A 17,327-nucleotide genomic window follows, 5' to 3' on the forward strand; every position below is an offset into this window, starting at 1 on the left:
CTCGTTCGTGATCTATATAAAAACCAGATTCAATGCAGTTTTAATTTCCACTCGTTCGTGATCTATATAAAAACCAGATTCAATGCAGTTTTAATTTCCACTCGTTCGTGATCTATATAAAAACCAGATTCAATGCAGTTTTAATTTCCACTCGTTCGTGATCTATATAAAAACCAGATTCAATGCAGTTTTAATTTCCACTCGTTCGTGATCTATATAAAAACCATATTCAATGCAGTTTTAATTTCCACTCGTTCGTGATCTATATAAAAACCAGATTCAAAACTTATAATATCGCCAGGTTTTTCAAAGATTGTTCCGTATAGTACAAAACCAAAGATCATCTGTATAACCAAATAAAGATATCAGCTATAGAGAACGGAGACTGTGCAATCCTGAAAGGACAGAGTTAAAGATGAGGGTTCTTTACCACACCGCTCAAATGTAGAACTCTCTATTACCTTCCTTAAAGAAAACGATCTTATTGAAGTCAACTGAAATAGATTCTTTCTTTTTTTTTTTTTTTAATTTCGTGGTGACCAAGACGACACAGGCAAAAATATGCCCCAGTGAGGGAGGCCATCTCGTGTGAGAAGAGGTAAGAAAAAAAAGAAACACGCAAAAAGAAAGATATGAAAATTAATCTACCCTGACTTATGTAATCTAATCTACACTGGTCATTCCAGAGAAATAGGTTGAATACAACTGCTTCCCGCAGTCGAAACCCCAGAGTTAATCAGGTCGTATTCCTTACGTCATCCACCGTCACAGACATCCTTAGGAGAAAAAAAAAAGAAAATGGTGTGTCGCCGTTTGTAGTCGTTTGCATAACTTGACGTTGACGGCCATAATGACTCCTTGATAACCAGTCAACCACCCAGTTGGTTTCCTCCAGGAAGACAACCCAGTACATGATGGAGGATATATGTCTGCAGTCTTAAAGTGGCTTTAATGCATCATATGATTACATATGAATACATAAAGTCAGTAGAGTAAAAGGTGCTCATATATATATATACATATATATATATATATATATATATATATATATATATATATATATATATATATATATATATATATATATATATATACACACACACACACGTTTTACTGACTATGATCTGCTAATTCAGCATTTATCATTTTCCTGCTGTTGTTCTCAACCTGTCTAACGAGTCTGTTACACTGCTCAGGTACCTTAGCAGTAAGCTGGCCAAAGTTGAGAGGTAGGAACCAAACCCAAGTAGAAACCAGTAGTGTAAACACACACACACACATACACACACACACACACACACACCACCTGATTGTATCTATCATTATACAAGCTATCATTTTATGGGCGACACGTAGAGGACGAGAAGGGGATTTTTTTTTTTTTTTTGGGGGGGGGGGGGGGTGACGGTCGTCCGTATGTGTGAAATCTTTGATAGAATGTTTTACTATATGATAATATACTGAATCTATAGATTTTTCTTTTTTTTCTTTCTTTCTTTCATTTTGTGTAGGGAGATATATATAGGTGTGGTAGAGAAGGGCGAATGGTATGGGAGATCAGGGACGGGGTATAGACAGATAGATAGATAGATAGATAGATAGCAATATAGATGATTGATAGATAGACATACGCACGTCTTGCAATGGAGCCGAGATGTTTGCCAAATCCACCAACGAATCCCGTGACCTTATCCCTGTCTATATATTATCCTATCATGCAAATCTCGCCCCGTATCGAACCTAACCCATAACCTTTCTATATGTATTGTGATAGACGAACCCTATCATTCTTGCCGATATGATCTGGAGGGCAAGTCCCAAGTGATGAATGTGTTCATAACTCAGGCCAGATACATCATCACGATGACCAAGAGATATACAGTCTCCATCTCTCTCCTCCGCCGCTGCTGCTCCCTCCCTCCCTTCCTCCCTCCCTCCGTCTCGCACTGGCTTATAATTCGATCATATGTTCGTGAATCGTGAAGTGGGTCCTGGCAGCCTTTGATTTCACGAATGGAAAAAAAGAAGAAGAAGAAGAAGAAGAAGAGAGAATCGTATATATGTAAGATCGAAGTAAGGAGGATGATAAATGAAAAAAAAAAGGTGAAGAACTTTAATTTATATATGTTTTTTTCTTTAACCAAAATCCATCTTTAATTAATTTTCCTTTTTTTGAGATGCGGGGGCGAGATGGAAGGGGGTGGGGAAGGTGTCTTTAAGATGATAAGGCTTTCATCTGATCTGTGAACATTCAAGAGTAAATATAGAACATTAAAGATTGCTCAGATTTGAACATTAAAGATTGCTCAGATTTGAACATTAAAGATTGCTCATATTTGAACATTAAAGATTGCTCATATTTGAACATTAAAGATTGCTCAGATCTGAACATTAAAGATTGCTCAGATCTGAACATTAAAGATTGCTCAGATTTGAACATTAAAGATTGCTCAGATTGAAATGAAAATGAAAGTAGAGAAGGTTCAAGATGAAATAGGGTCCACCACACGAGTGTTTGATTGTCTGATGGCTGCAAGAGAGCGACCCGACCCAGAAATGATATCAAGATAGCGAAGACAACTCGAGACATGATGTCAAGATATCATCCGTCAGGGGAGACCTGGGTGATATCCTGTTGTTTCCTCCCCCGCCGACGGGGAGTGTGAGAGGAGGAGGTTATTAAGGCCTCCCTCAGGCGGAGTGCCACAATATGATGCGGAAATAGACGCCCTTCCATGACGGAAATTGATCGTCGTACGGAGAGGGAAGGAGACGCGTCGCAGGAGGGGGGAGGGGGGGAGGGGGAGGACGGCGGCGGTCCGCTGGTACGGGGGAAGAGAGAGAGAGAGAGAGAGAGAGAGAGAGAGAGAGAGAGAGAGAGAGAGAGAGAGAGAGTATAAAACAAACAGATTCTATTACACTTGGTTTCTGAGGTACAATGCGAATCATGGCTATAGTTCAGTGTGTGTGTGTGTGTGTGTGTGTGTGTGTGTGTGTGTGTGTGTGTGTGTGTGTGCAATAATTGGAGGTTTGTCCCTCCAAGGCTGGCTGTACTCCTCCCACGACCGTCCTACAAACCTCTCACTCCCCTAAGGGCGAGAAAGCCATGTACCCAGAGGTATTCAACCACAGAAAATACCCCCCTTGTCTCACTATCATCCCACGGCGGGATGATAAGGACTCTCCCTTATCATCCAAGTCATGATTCTCTTATCAGTAGAAATGAACGATAATGACATTACCCCAATCCTCTTATCAGTCAAAATGAATGATAAGGACATTACCATAATGTAAGAATAATGACAAGTAAATTTATGTATTCTCTGACATTTCCTTCGTCCCGAAGGATCAATACAACTTACACGACGGGTCACACTGGATCACTACATCATGATGGAGGGAGCGGATGCCCAGCGAACGCCCACCCGCCCGCCCGTCAGCCAGCCAGGCCCACGGAGGGCTTGGTAATCCTGGGTCATTAGCACATCTTAAGGTCTTGTAACCTCATCATCAGCCTATGTATATGGAAAGGCTGTGTTTTACGACTTCCTCCTCCTCTCTCCCCCCCAGCCAGCCCCCGGAACGATCTCGTTATACAGGCGTTATACATACATGTATACTAAGAGCCTTAGTTTCCAGGGGGGGCGTCTGTGAAGTCTCAGGGGGTCCCCGAGTTAAGGGGGTGGCTGGGGGATGCCTGCCAGCGAGCGAATGGCGAGGTCCGGTAACACTCGATCGGGGGTCGAGTGTCGTAAGGGGGGGGGGGGGGTCGAGTGTCGTAAGGGGGGGGGTCGAGTGTCGTAAGGGGGGGGGGGTGTCGAGTGTCGTAAAGAGGGGTCGAGTGTCGTAAGGGGGTCGAGTTCCTTCCTTAAGACGGATCGACGGACTTGAAAATGGTTACCAGATTGTTTACACTCACCGTTCATGCTCGCACTGAAATACATTGTTGTGTGTGTGTGTGTGTGTGTGTGTCACCATCCCATGTGGCCATAGTTCAGTAATCCCGGATGGTCTGTGATCAAATCCGGACAGACTCACGCATTTTATATAGCGTCAGGAGCGGATGACAGAGACCTGAGATTATTTATGTTGGAAAATCGACCGACGTCGGCATATACACAGCGTCAGCTACAATGGCTTCTAACGAGCCATTTTGAACTGTATGGTAATAATGGTAATTACATTAGTAACGGTTGATGATGATAATTGTAACGACACCGATGATGATAATAATAATGATAATAATAATAATTATAATAATGATAATAGTGATGATAATAATAATAATAATAATGATAATAATGATAATAATAATAATGATAATAATGATAATGATAATAATAACAATAGATATTCATAATGATGATAATGATAATGATTATGAAAATGATAGTGAAATCGATCATGAAAATAGATGTATAACCAGAATGACGACTTACAACCTCTGATGATATGGACCACTGTAACTACAGTAGTAGTTCACTCTGTTCTCACCACCTGACCACACCACAGACATCACAACACAGAACACCCCACCCCGCCACCACAACCACTCCTCTCACCTCCGCCGCCACCCTACACAGACACACACACACACACGCCGTACTCCTCTTCCCTAGCCCCCAAGGCACCGTCTATCCCAACCCCAGTATCTCTCGTCCCATACCTTCCTGTACCACGAGGGGACCATCCCATCCCCCTTGAAATGCTCCCCAAGCAAAGCACCCCCCCACTCTCTTTCTCTCCCCACCCTCACTACCCACATCCCTCCCTCTCCTTCCCCTCTTCTCCCCCTCTCTCTCTCTCTCCCCCACAGCACGACCTGAACTCTTGCACCCCACAATTCCTCCCTGATTCCCAGGTATCACAGTCATATAACTCCACAGTTCAGTAATGGGCGAATCGAAGCTTCACTATTATTATGGGGCGCACCCCTTCCCCCACCCCCTTCCCCCTTCCCCCCCATTCCCTCCATCCCCACCCATCGGCTCCAAGCCTCTCTATTACCGGTGGCCGCAGCCGCAGCCGCAGCTGGTGCCGCCGGTTGCGCTGGTCCTGATCGAGGGAGGGAGAGAGAGAAGCAGAGGGGAGGGTATGAACTAACTTTTTTTTCCGTTTTTGCTCATAGGGAGGGCCAGGAAGGGGAAGGGAGAGAGAGAGAGAGAGAGAGAGAGAGAGAGAGAGAGAGAGAGAGAGAGAGAGAGAGAGGGAGGGAGGGGGAGAGAGGGAAGGAGGGGGAAGAAGGGGAGATTAGAGCAATAATTTGACCCGATTAGACACGGATCTTATCTCCAGTAGCAGGACGATATGGCCCATGATGTTTGTTTATTAAGCAGGGGGAGGATAAGGTGGGGGGAGGGGGGGGTCCTGTGTGTGTGTGTGTGTGTGTGTGTGTGTGTGTGTGTGTGTGTGTGTGTGTGTGTGTGTGTGTGTGTGTCTTTATTACTGGACGTGTTTACGTACGCACGTCTTTGTGTGTGTGTGTGTTTATATCAGTGCTATATATATATATATATATATATATATATATATATATATATATATATATATATATATATATATATATTCATTTTCCTATATACTTATGTAAGTGTGTATATATGCGTTCATTCGTGCGTATGTGTGAGCGTATCTACATATTTTCTTTTCGCGCAGGATCGTGGTTTAGAGACCCGCATGTATGTATTACATATGTATCCGCTTATATATATATATATATATATATATATATATATATATATATATATATATATATATATATATATATATATATACACACACACACGAATATATGATGGTATTCATGCGCTTGCGCACTGATATGCATCAGTTCATTTCTCGGCGTCTGCGCTGAGAAGTGACCACCCGCGCCCCTCTTTCTGCATGATTAGACGCAATATCTCGAATACAGCGATCGACACAGCGAGCCAGGTGCATCGCTGCAAGAACTGATGGCGTTTTTATCCATTCTTTTTCCTTAGGCTCGAACGTGACTCGTGTGTCGTCAGTTCCCGTGAACAGTAACTTGACGCAGATAAGAAGAAGAGATGAGCGAATGAATAGATAAACGAGTACAGTGATTACAGTAAGAAATGAATATGCAAATCAGGTATTAAGATATGAACTTGATGGAGTGTGCGAACTTCGCTCAGTTTGTGATTGTGCACGCAAGAAGTTTTGAACACCGTCCCGCCTGGCAACTTCAGACCACATGATCACATGTTCAGACCACATGATCACATGTTCAGACCACATGATCGCCATTTCAGACCACATCCTCACAAGTTCAGACCACATGATCACAGATTCAGACCACATGATCACATGTTCAGACCACATGATCACAGATTCAGACCACATGGTCACAAGTTCAGACCACATGATCGCCATTTCAGACCACATCCTCACAAGTTCAGACCATATGATCACATGTTCAGACCACATGATCACAAGTTCAGACCACATGATCACATGTTCAGACCACTTGATCACAGATTCAGACCACATGATCACAAGTTCAGACCACATGATCACAAGTTCATACCACATGATCACAGATTCAGACCACATGATCACAAGTTCATACCACATGATCGCATGTTCAGACCACATGATCACATGTTCAGACCACACAGATGTTGATCCCAACATACGTAACCCCTCTAGCAAAACCAGGAGCACATAACACATAACTAAAACTAGGTTGAAGACAATTAAGATACGTAATGATTTGGCCAGCAGCAGAGTGAACAGCCAAGTGTTGAACGACATAAATGCCTTCAATTTGTCTTATATTTCTTTCTCCCCTTTTTTTTTCCTCGTCTCGTTCTCAACCAACTTGCAATCCTCATTACGCCAGATTATCAAGAGCCTCCAAAGCGTATGTGTGTGTGTGTGTGTGTGTGTGTGTGTGTGTGTGTGTGACTCTTGAAGTTCATTTACCCCGTGGCTGTGCGAGGCTAAACAAGTGTAGACAGGGTTTTTATGACTAGGTGTGTGTGTGTGTGTGTGTGTGTGTTGTGTGTGTGTGTGTGTGTGTGTGTGTGTGTGTGTGTGTGCGTGACTGCTTGGTCATACGTACATCTGCACGTGTGTGTGTGTGTATACGTATGCATGCCCATACACACTACTGTATAATGTTTTGTGTCAGTGCTTGGCGATGCGTATCAATGCACGTGTGTATGACTGCATTGCTGCGTATTCCGTATCACCACAGAAACACAGATACGCCTCTGTGTCTTCACTTCCTTCTACACCTCCACAGACACACAGACACAGACCACGTGACGTTTACATCTTTCCCACGCGTGCGTGTCTGTCTTGTCTGTCTCTCTGTCTGTCAGTCCGTAGACACCTGTTAGAACTCCGGCGTAATATACATGTTTACTGATTGACTCCGTGACTGGAGAAAATGGCCCCGGCTTGGCCTTTTAAATGGCCGCAGCCTTAACTCTACATGGCTCTCAAATGGCCTTAAATGAGACTTCCTCTACCACGGGGGGGGGGGGGGGGGACGAGGAGGGGCGGGGGATAGTGTGTACGCTGATAGGGGCAAGATAGTGTTAATGCTATACCTCAAAAAAAAAAAAAATCCTTTAGGTCGAAAACCCTTCGTACTTGTCTTAGAAATATGATCTCTAAAGACAGAAACCCCTCCCCCCTTTCCCGAGCCGTTTTTGCAAGCGGAGGGTGGGATGGTGGGAGGGGAAATCCTCCACAAAGGCAGGCTAGTGTGCTAATTACTGCGCCCTTGTTAATGCAAATTAAACCTATTTGGGAGTGGAGAGAGAGAGAGAGAGAGAGAGAGAGAGAGAGAGAGAGAGAGAGAGAGAGAGAGAGAGAGAGAGGGCCGGACCACCACCCCCTCCCCTCAGATAGGTGGGAGGAGGAGGAGATGTGGGTTTGGGGGGAGGGAGGGTTAGAAATAGTCGTGAAAAAGTTAACGTCACTAGACGTGTCATGATCGTGGTTCTGGCAGATGGTTCTGTTTGCGTACGACGCCTCCTCCTACGCCGAGGAGAGCGTAACCGTTCTCCCGCCCTGATGGTGAAGGCGCTGACGTCCCTCAACCTCCTCCTCCTCCTCCTCCTCCTCCTCCTCCTCCTCCTGTGCCTCGAATCCGTCTTGAATCCACGAACGCCTGAATAAACTGAGGAGCGAAAGTTTTGAAGTGGGAAATCCGAAACTCGATCGAACAATGTTATTCATTTCCTTTCCCCATCCCCCCATCACTCTCCCATCCATTCCTCGTATTCAGTTCTCTTGGTAAAATTTTTCACCCCGGATGTCGAACCGGACGGCTCCTTCAACCTCCTTGGAATCTGCACGAGAGACCTAGCTAGAGAGAGAGAGAGAGAGAGAGAGAGAGAGAGAGAGAGAGAGAGAGAGAGATGAAAGAGAGAGGATACGATACAAGCGGCGATGTGTACTGGGTCGCGAGACATGACCCATGAAGAAGGATAAGGAAGAAACAAAAACAAAAGAATATGGGGTAAATGATAAGTTATCTTTCAGGTGTTGGATGGGTAATTACTCTCTCTCTCTCTCTCTCTCTCTCTCTCTCTCTCTCTCTCTCTCTCTCTCTCTCTCTCTCTCTCTCTCTCTCTCTCTTCCCCCTCCCCTCCCCCCCTCTCTGATATTAACCGACATGGCAAAGACAAAAACATGCTCCAGTCTTGGCCATCTTGGACAAAAGGTGATAAAAAAAGGAAGGTGAAGAGTTTGAGGAAAATGAACGTAAAAAGGAATTAATCTGACGTCCTTAGGTGTGGGCAGACACGAGCTCTCATAAGTGGGAAAAGTTCTAGGGAGAGAAAAAGGATGGAAGAAGGACGAGATTTTGAGAAAAAAAAAAAAAAGCATCGCTGTTCGAGAAGAGGATGAGGAGGAGGAGGAGATATCATAACGGGCAATCCTCGTGAGGATGACCTCCACGCAGAAACTATGGGAAGCAGCTGAACCTTGGATCACAATTGAGAACCACTTTTTCAGAGAAAGGAAAATGCTTGAAGACAATTTTCAGTCACACCGAAATCCACGCCAAAGCTTCATTTTAATGGATGAAATACATAAGATGATCTATATGAATCATATATGAGATCAAATCGCATTGAGCCTCTTCCGTTTTCTCCCAAACTCGCTTCCTTGAAGAGTAAAAAAAAGCCTCAAAACATTTAAGTGAAGAAGACGAGGAAGAATATGGGCGATCATGCGACTGTGGTACGTACACAAGAGTATATAGGATCCATTTCGACTCGCGCGATGCCCGAACGATCGAACTTAGAGACGAACACAGTGAGGCCCATCCAGAGCGACCAGTGAGGGAGGGGGTCACTAGTCAGCGTCGAAAACAAGATGATCATTCGTATGTCAGTTTCGAATTTGTTTAGATAATCACTTGGCTTTGAAGTCATGTCCAGATTCTTATGGTCAGAGAGCAAAGCTGTCGATATTAATGTACCTCAGTGCTTTGGGTAGCTTACTTTTCTTTCTTTTTTTCACTCTGAGAATATATTTTACAACGTAAGATTTACATTATTACTTCTGCGTCACAGCGTTTACATAATAGACAGTTTACGTGGCATATAACAGTCAGTTTACGTGGTATATAACAGACAGTTTACGTGGTATATAACAGTCAGTTTACGTGGTATATAACAGACAGTTTACGTGGTATATAACAGTCAGTTTACGTGGTATATAACTGACAGTTTACGTGGTATATAACAGTCAGTTTACGTGGTATATAACTGACAGTTTACGTGGTATATAACTGACAGTTTACGTGGTATATAACTGACAGTTTACGTGGTATATAACTGACAGTTTACGTGGTATATATACCACAAGGCAGATTTTTCTGCATTTTCTCCCCATCTTGCTAAACGGTGTATTCAGCTGTTGCTCCCTGGCATTCTCCATTTTTCTTGCCCTGTACCTTTTTTCCGCCCACACACACACTTGATCCACACCTTGATGCACCTTTACCACACATCATCCACACTCTGATGCACCGCCACACATCATCCGCACCCTGAGACACCTCCACCACACATCATCCACACCTGCCACACACCATCCTTACCCCGCTACGCATCATCCACACCCATCTTACACCCCTCCCACAATTGCCCGTCCATCAATCCTCCGCGCTTCACCCCCAGTGTTTTGTAAGCTGTAATATGAGCATGTATCCTCCCCCGTCCTGTAGCATTATATCGTCCCCCTGGGCGGCACACCACGGGAGGGAACAGAACTCCCTGAGTCAGACAGCCTGACGAGGGTTCTTCTTCCTGGCCCCAGGCAGGATCAGGGCTCCAAGTGTTGTCCCAGAACAGAACCCCCCAGGCTCAGTCAGCCCTCAGAGGGCTCCCCCCTGTCCCAAGGAAGCATCAGACTAGAACTCCAGGTTCAGATTTCCCTCCAAAGGAGAGTGTTCCTGCTTTGAAGCAGGATCAAAACAGAACCTGTCAGACAGCTCTTCGAAAGGTTCGCCTTGTCCCAAGGCAGGCTTAGGATAGACTCCCATCCGTCCAAGGGTTCTCTCTGATCCCAGGCAGGATCAGGAGGGGGTGTGGGGGCGCGAGGAGTGGGTGAGGGGGGGGATGTTGGGGAAGGGGGAGGGAACAGGAAGGACAGGCTGGGAGCGACTGTGTTAATAACATTTTACAAACCAAACGTGTAGCGATCATCATCTCGAGCTGTTGAAAGCTAACAAGGCTTCCTGTTATTTGACCAACCCTGTCCCTCCTACCCTCCTTCCTCCCACCAACCCTCTCCCTCCTCCTCCTCGCCCCTCTCGTCCCCCCTCAACGCCCCCCCCCCCCCCCCCCACCCCTGCTCTGCAACAGGAAGAGTCCCACCACCAGACAGGTGTGTCCTGTGCTGCTGAGGCGGGTTTGGCTGGCTGCTGGGACAACGCCACCAACCACCATCCATCCTCCTCCTCTGCTGCAGGATACCTCTGAGGGCGGGTCCTCCGCCGCTCCCAGTTGCTCCGCTACTCGTACCGGCGACGGTGTTTGTTGCTACGCTCGAGCTGCTACTCGAAGTGCTCCTTCCTCCACCGGTCGCTACTGTAGGCGCCGCGACGTAGAGTGTCAGGGGGGAGGGGGACGGAAGAAGTTACGACGCGGTTGTCGCCGCTGGGGAGGTAATGTACGAGCTGTGTCACTGTTGCAAACGACCATCATGTTAGTGGAAAATGAGAGTTCCTCGTTTTCGCTCTCAGTGCTTCATTGTGTCCTGGCGGGTCCTAGTGTTATAGCCGGAGGACACCGTAATCCTGGGGATCTTGCAGCTCCAAGGCTGTGCTACACTCAGTAGCAAGGTCAACATATATATATATATATATATATATATATATATATATATATATATATATATATATATATATATTTTTTTTTTTTTTTTTTTTTTACTTTGTCGCTGTCTCCCGCGCTTGCGAGGTAGCGCAAGGAAACAGACGAAAGAAATGGCCCAACCCCCCCCCCCCCCATACACATGTATACACATACGTCCACACACGCAAATATACATACCTACACAGCTTTCCATGGTTTACCCCAGACGCTTCACATGCCTTGATTCAATCCACTGACAGCACGTCAACCCCGGTATACCACATCGCTCCAATTCACTCTATTCCTCGCCCTCCTCTCACTCTCCTGCATGTTCAGGCCCCGATCACACAAAATCTTTTTCACTCCATCCTTCCACCTCCAATTTGGTCTCCCTCTTCTCCTCGTTCCCTCCACCTCCGACACATATATCCTCTTGGTCAATCTTTCCTCACTCATTCTCTCCATGTGCCCAAACCACTTCAAAACACCCTCTTCTGCTCTCTCAACCACGCTCTTTTTATTTCCACACATCTCTCTTACCCTTACGTTACTCACTCGATCAAACCACCTCACACCACACATTGTCCTCAAACATCTCATTTCCAGCACATCCATCCTCCTGCGCACAACTCTATCCATAGCCCACGCCTCGCAACCATACAACATTGTTGGAACCACTATTCCTTCAAACATACCCATTTTTGCTTTCCGAGATAATGTTCTCGACTTCCACACATTCTTCAAGGCTCCCAGAATTTTCGCCCCCTCCCCCACCCTATGATCCACTTCCGCTTCCATGGTTCCATCCGCTGCCAGATGCACTCCCAGATATCTAAAACACTTCACTTCCTCCAGTTTTTCTCCATTCAAACTCACCTCCCAATTGACTTGACCCTCAACCCTACTGTACCTAATAACCTTGCTCTTATTCACATTTACTCTTAACTTTCTTCTTCCACACACTTTACCAAACTCAGTCACCAGCTTCTGCAGTTTCTCACATGAATCAGCCACCAGCGCTGTATCATCAGCGAACAACAACTGACTCACTTCCCAAGCTCTCTCATCCCCAACAGACTTCATACTTGCCCCTCTTTCCAAAACTCTTGCATTTATATATATATATATATATATATATATATATATATATATATATATATATATATATATATATATATATATATATATATATAAGGATCTGCAGATCTTTTGTTTAGCATTCGTTTCCATCTACACACCCGACCCTGTCTCGTTCAGGGACTCGAAATTTGTCATAATTTACGTGGCTCAACTAATCTCCATATCCACCTCATCTATCCCCCATCTGTTCTCGTCACATTGCTCGGTTAGCATCGGTCGAGGCTGGTAGATCATCAGCTGACGCCTTGGCAGCAACTTGAGGAGAAGGAGGAGGAGGAGAAGGAGGAGGAGCAGGCGGTTGCTCTTCGAATCCTTCCCCCAGCCCATTCTTTTCAGCCTTCGACCCCACTCCTCCCTCCTCCTCCTCCTCCTCTCAGGCACAGTGGGCTGGCTGGTCTGGGCTCGTAGTCTCGCCCTGACATCTATACATACAAATCGTTCCTCTCGGACCTGGACAAGTCTTCCACTTTCCACACCTGCACGCAAAGTGGGACACTCTGTATGCAAATTACAATAACTCGCAAGATCGATGGGTCTACTTTCGCTTGTGGGCGACGTGTGATTTGCGACACCCCCCCCCCCCCCCACCCCGTCGTGGCTGGGGGGAGTGTGTGTGTGTGTGTGTGTGTTTGTTTGTGTGTGTGTGTGTTGTTCTATTGGAAAGGCTGCTTTAAATGACCCGATGCCTAACTAGGTCGTCTCTGGCCCCTGCTGTTAGGTCGAGAGGTCGTGTGGGCCAACCATTTGCCAGCGTTAGGGATGGTTTCATAATTATATTAGCCTCGAATTTTTTTTCATGTGTGGACCTGCCTGTTCGTCCCCTCTGTCCACCTGTATATGGCTTTGTCTTTATTCGTATATCCGTATGGGTAAGTTCGTCTCCTAAGTATGTGTGTGTGTGTGTGTGTCTGTGTCTGTGTTACCGGAATCTTCTGGCTTGAGGTTTACACCGCGAGTGATTCGTCGCCTTTACTTGGCAGCATTATCGGGAGTAGCGTTCCGTTGAAGAACTCACTGAAAAGGGGTCCACACCATTTTCCAGCCACTGGAAGCAGCGCAGCTTTGGAGGTGCTGGAAACCCTGTCAAAAGACGTTTTGGAGCAATTTCAGCACCCTTTCAAGAAAACAAGATCCTGAAGCGATCATATATATATATATATATATATATATATATATATATATATATATATATATATATATATATATATATATGATTACTCATATATCTCTCTTTATTATTACCTTCACCTCTGACCCGACTCCTTGTTTGTAGACTTCCACTTGGTGAGGTCACGAGGCAAATTGGCTGTATAACTTACCAAAGAACTCATCATCACCATCATCATCATCATCATCGTCATCATCATCATCATCATCCCTTTCTGTATAAACTCACTCAAGAAAGGAATTGCTTGTGTATTTCTCCTTAATTTCTGTACTCGACTCTTTCTTGCTTCATTTTCTTGGCCGTTGCTGCGAACAAATTACTTTTCCTCCCTGTCCCCCTCATCACACCCGACCCCCCCCCCCCCCCCCCCGACGTCGCTCTTCAGTAAACAATTAAGCCCCCCGGGCTCTCTGGCCAATCACAACCCAGGAGGATTTTCTCCCCTCGCCGTGATTGGCCGCTAGAGACAATTAAGTGAAACGAGGGAATGGGCGTGTGTGTGTGTGTGTGGCCGAACGTTCATAGTTCACATTATACTTATTTACGTTCCTTCCCACAAGTCCATCACCATCAACTCGTCTTGTTTCAAGCTACCGCGGGAGCCATACGCTCCCCAGCTAACTCATGGGGGAACCCACACCCTTTTTTTTTTCTTCTCCGCAACTCAGAATCAACCCACACTTCTGTAAGTCTCCCCACCCCACACACACACACACACACACACACACACACAGGTTGGGGGAGGTGGATCATTAATTCCGAGGTCGATAAGGTAGCAAGCGAAGTGGCGGCTGTGGGCGGCCTGTGTGGGACGCTGGGTGACATCTAGGTTTCCCCCCGACCAAAATCCCTAACCTTCGGGAGGAAGAGACATCCATCGCCTCACTCTAACGTCCATGGACGTCAGCGAGTACAGTCTCTCATGGTGCCCTTCCTCCAGTGTTGATAGGCGGGATCTCACTGTATGCTCCCCTCCCATCTTGTAGTTACCGAAAGGGGGACAGGAAGGGGGTGGAGGGGGCAAAGAGGATGGTATTGAATGTGGTGAGTAAGTTAGAGGAGGGGAAAGGTAATTGCAAACAGGTACTTGAAGGGGCGTTTCATCATGATGGTGACTTTTAAGAGGAAGGAGAGTGAGCTCTCCCCCTTCCTTCGTTGCGTTGGTTTACTCTAGGAGAGAGAGAGAGAGAGAGAGAGAGAGAGGGGGGGGGAGAAGGGTGTCTTCTCCATCTTGGTAACAGCGTGTTGGGAGAGTACAGAGGGAGGGACGGAGAATAAGGAGTGGTTATGTCCTTTTTGATAATTAAGGGTTTTTCCTCTCTCTCTCTCTCTCTCTCTCTCTCTCTCTCTCTCTCTCTCTCTCTCTCTCTCTCTCTCTCTCTCTCTCGACGTTGGTCAACATGGAGATATTACCTTTCTTTTCCAAGCAATATAGTGATCACCTCAAGTTTCGAAAGACATATAGAAAAAAAAAATCTTATTGAGTTAGAAATTTCTTATGATTACATCTGATTCTAGTTAGCCTTTAGTTATCTCGTTCTTAATGATATGATAAACCAAGTTAACATCAAGTGTCCACTCGTGATTCTTCTCTCGAACATGTAGATGATAATGTCCGTGTATCCCCGACTAATTCTCTATCTGGAACTTGTCCCTTTTTACTGAACCTGAACTTGAATTTCTCTGCTTTGCCTTGACTTTGGTATTCTTTATCTTCCACTGCCTTTTTTCCAGGGAACTGCATCTTTTTCAGTGGTGTTAACGGTCGGACCACCTCGCTTGCACCTTCGGTCCGCCTGGTCTGTGTAATCTATTTAACTCCTACGACTGAAAATGACTTCTGTATTCTCTTCATATTCACTGTATCACAACAGACCAGGAATGGTCTACTTTAAGGCACTAGCTATACCATGGAATTTGAGTGTGTGTCTGAACTCGGGCAATGCGCTGGGTACAATCACTGGATGTGAGCACATGAATGAACACGACGCTCAGCGTAGGCCAGAGTCGGCTTTGTCAAGTACTGAGCCCAACTGAAAAGGAAGCTGTCAGAAATGATGTTTCAATAATTCTCTCACGCGAGTCTTGGTCACAAAGGAACCTTCGCATCCCGTACCCAGGAGCCTAGAGTCCTAGAAAACGTATGGGCATATGAACCCTCTATGTTTAGAAACCTTGACATTTGAAACATAGAAATATGGGAACGTTGGAATCCCCAGGCTTCGATACCCAGATATAGCTACTAGTGTGATCGAGACTTATATGCAGATTAGGGGACAGAAAAAACAAAAGATTAAGCAGAGAATTTCATAATTAAATCTTTGGTCATAAAAAACTATAGATTTAGAGCAGAAATGTCTAAACTCCAGAGAGTAAAGAGTGACAGTATTATGAAGACACCAAATGATGTACAATAGGAAGGCCAAAGTATCTAGAAGATTTAGCGATCTAGAAAGAAACTACGAATCTAGACCTAACTAGACAGAATGAGACTGCAAGTGTCGCCAGAGGCAAGTGAATTACCCAGGGAATGACGGTTACGCCACAAGTGAATAATGTCTCTGAAGAGATGAATGAAGAAGACGGACGGTCTTCGGGTCGGTGTCTGTGTGTGTGTGTAAGCCTCAACCCTCAGGCCTCTGCTTGGCACAGGATGCTTCCGTCGCCTCTGGCCGGCTGTGTTGGAGTATATTGAATAGTTTAACTGGACAGGACACTGGGGTTGGGGTACACACGATCCCGCTGCCATAGATCCCAGGCGTAAAAGATCCACTTCATAAGATCCCTCACCGAGGAAGTCGATGTAAACTAGTGGACTGTATGTCTATAAAAGTAATGACCCATTTGTAGTTAGCTACATGTACTGTTCGGGGGAGGGAGGGTGTGGGGGGAGGGGTGGAGTTTCACACCAGTGGAGACCCCTATCTCTTGCGTCCGCGAGTTCTACTTCATCGTTTTCTTTGTGGTAACGCTGCGAGTGAAAAGTCGTCATTAGCTGTACGGTTGGGAGTACAATCTCGTCGGAGAACTTCTCACTCCAAAGAGGTCCACATTTCCTTGCAACTGGAGGTAGGAGCAGAGCCTTGGCCTGCATGGGCCTTTAGGAATAGGTCCTGGGTAACGCCAAGACTCTTTCTTAGAAATTGGCAATGGGGTATATATATATATATATATATATATATATATATATATATATATATATATATATATATATATATATATGTGTGTGTGTGTGTGCGTGTGTGTGTGTGTGTGTCTGTGTGTGTGTCTGTGTGAGTTAAAAAAGGCTGAAGATATAAAAAATAGAAGTTATTCCTGTCGTCATATACTTTATCCATATAGTAGAAATCATAAAGAGAAAAATTTGGAACACAGTACATTCCTCCAAATTGATTAGGCGATAATAATGATTGATGATAATGATGATAATGGATATGATGATAACAATGATGAGAATAATGTAATCATAATTGCTGTAACTAATAATGTTGCTGTTGGTATTATTATTATCATTATTATTATTATTATCATTATTATTATTATTATTATTATTATTGTTTATTATTATTTTTATTATTATTATCATCATTATTACTATTATTATTATTGTTATTATTATTATTATTATTATTATTATTATTATTATTATTATTATTATTATTATTATTATCATGATT

This window comes from Panulirus ornatus, chromosome 15, assembly GCF_036320965.1.
Source record: "Panulirus ornatus isolate Po-2019 chromosome 15, ASM3632096v1, whole genome shotgun sequence".
Classification (NCBI taxonomy): Eukaryota; Metazoa; Arthropoda; class Malacostraca; order Decapoda; family Palinuridae; genus Panulirus; species Panulirus ornatus.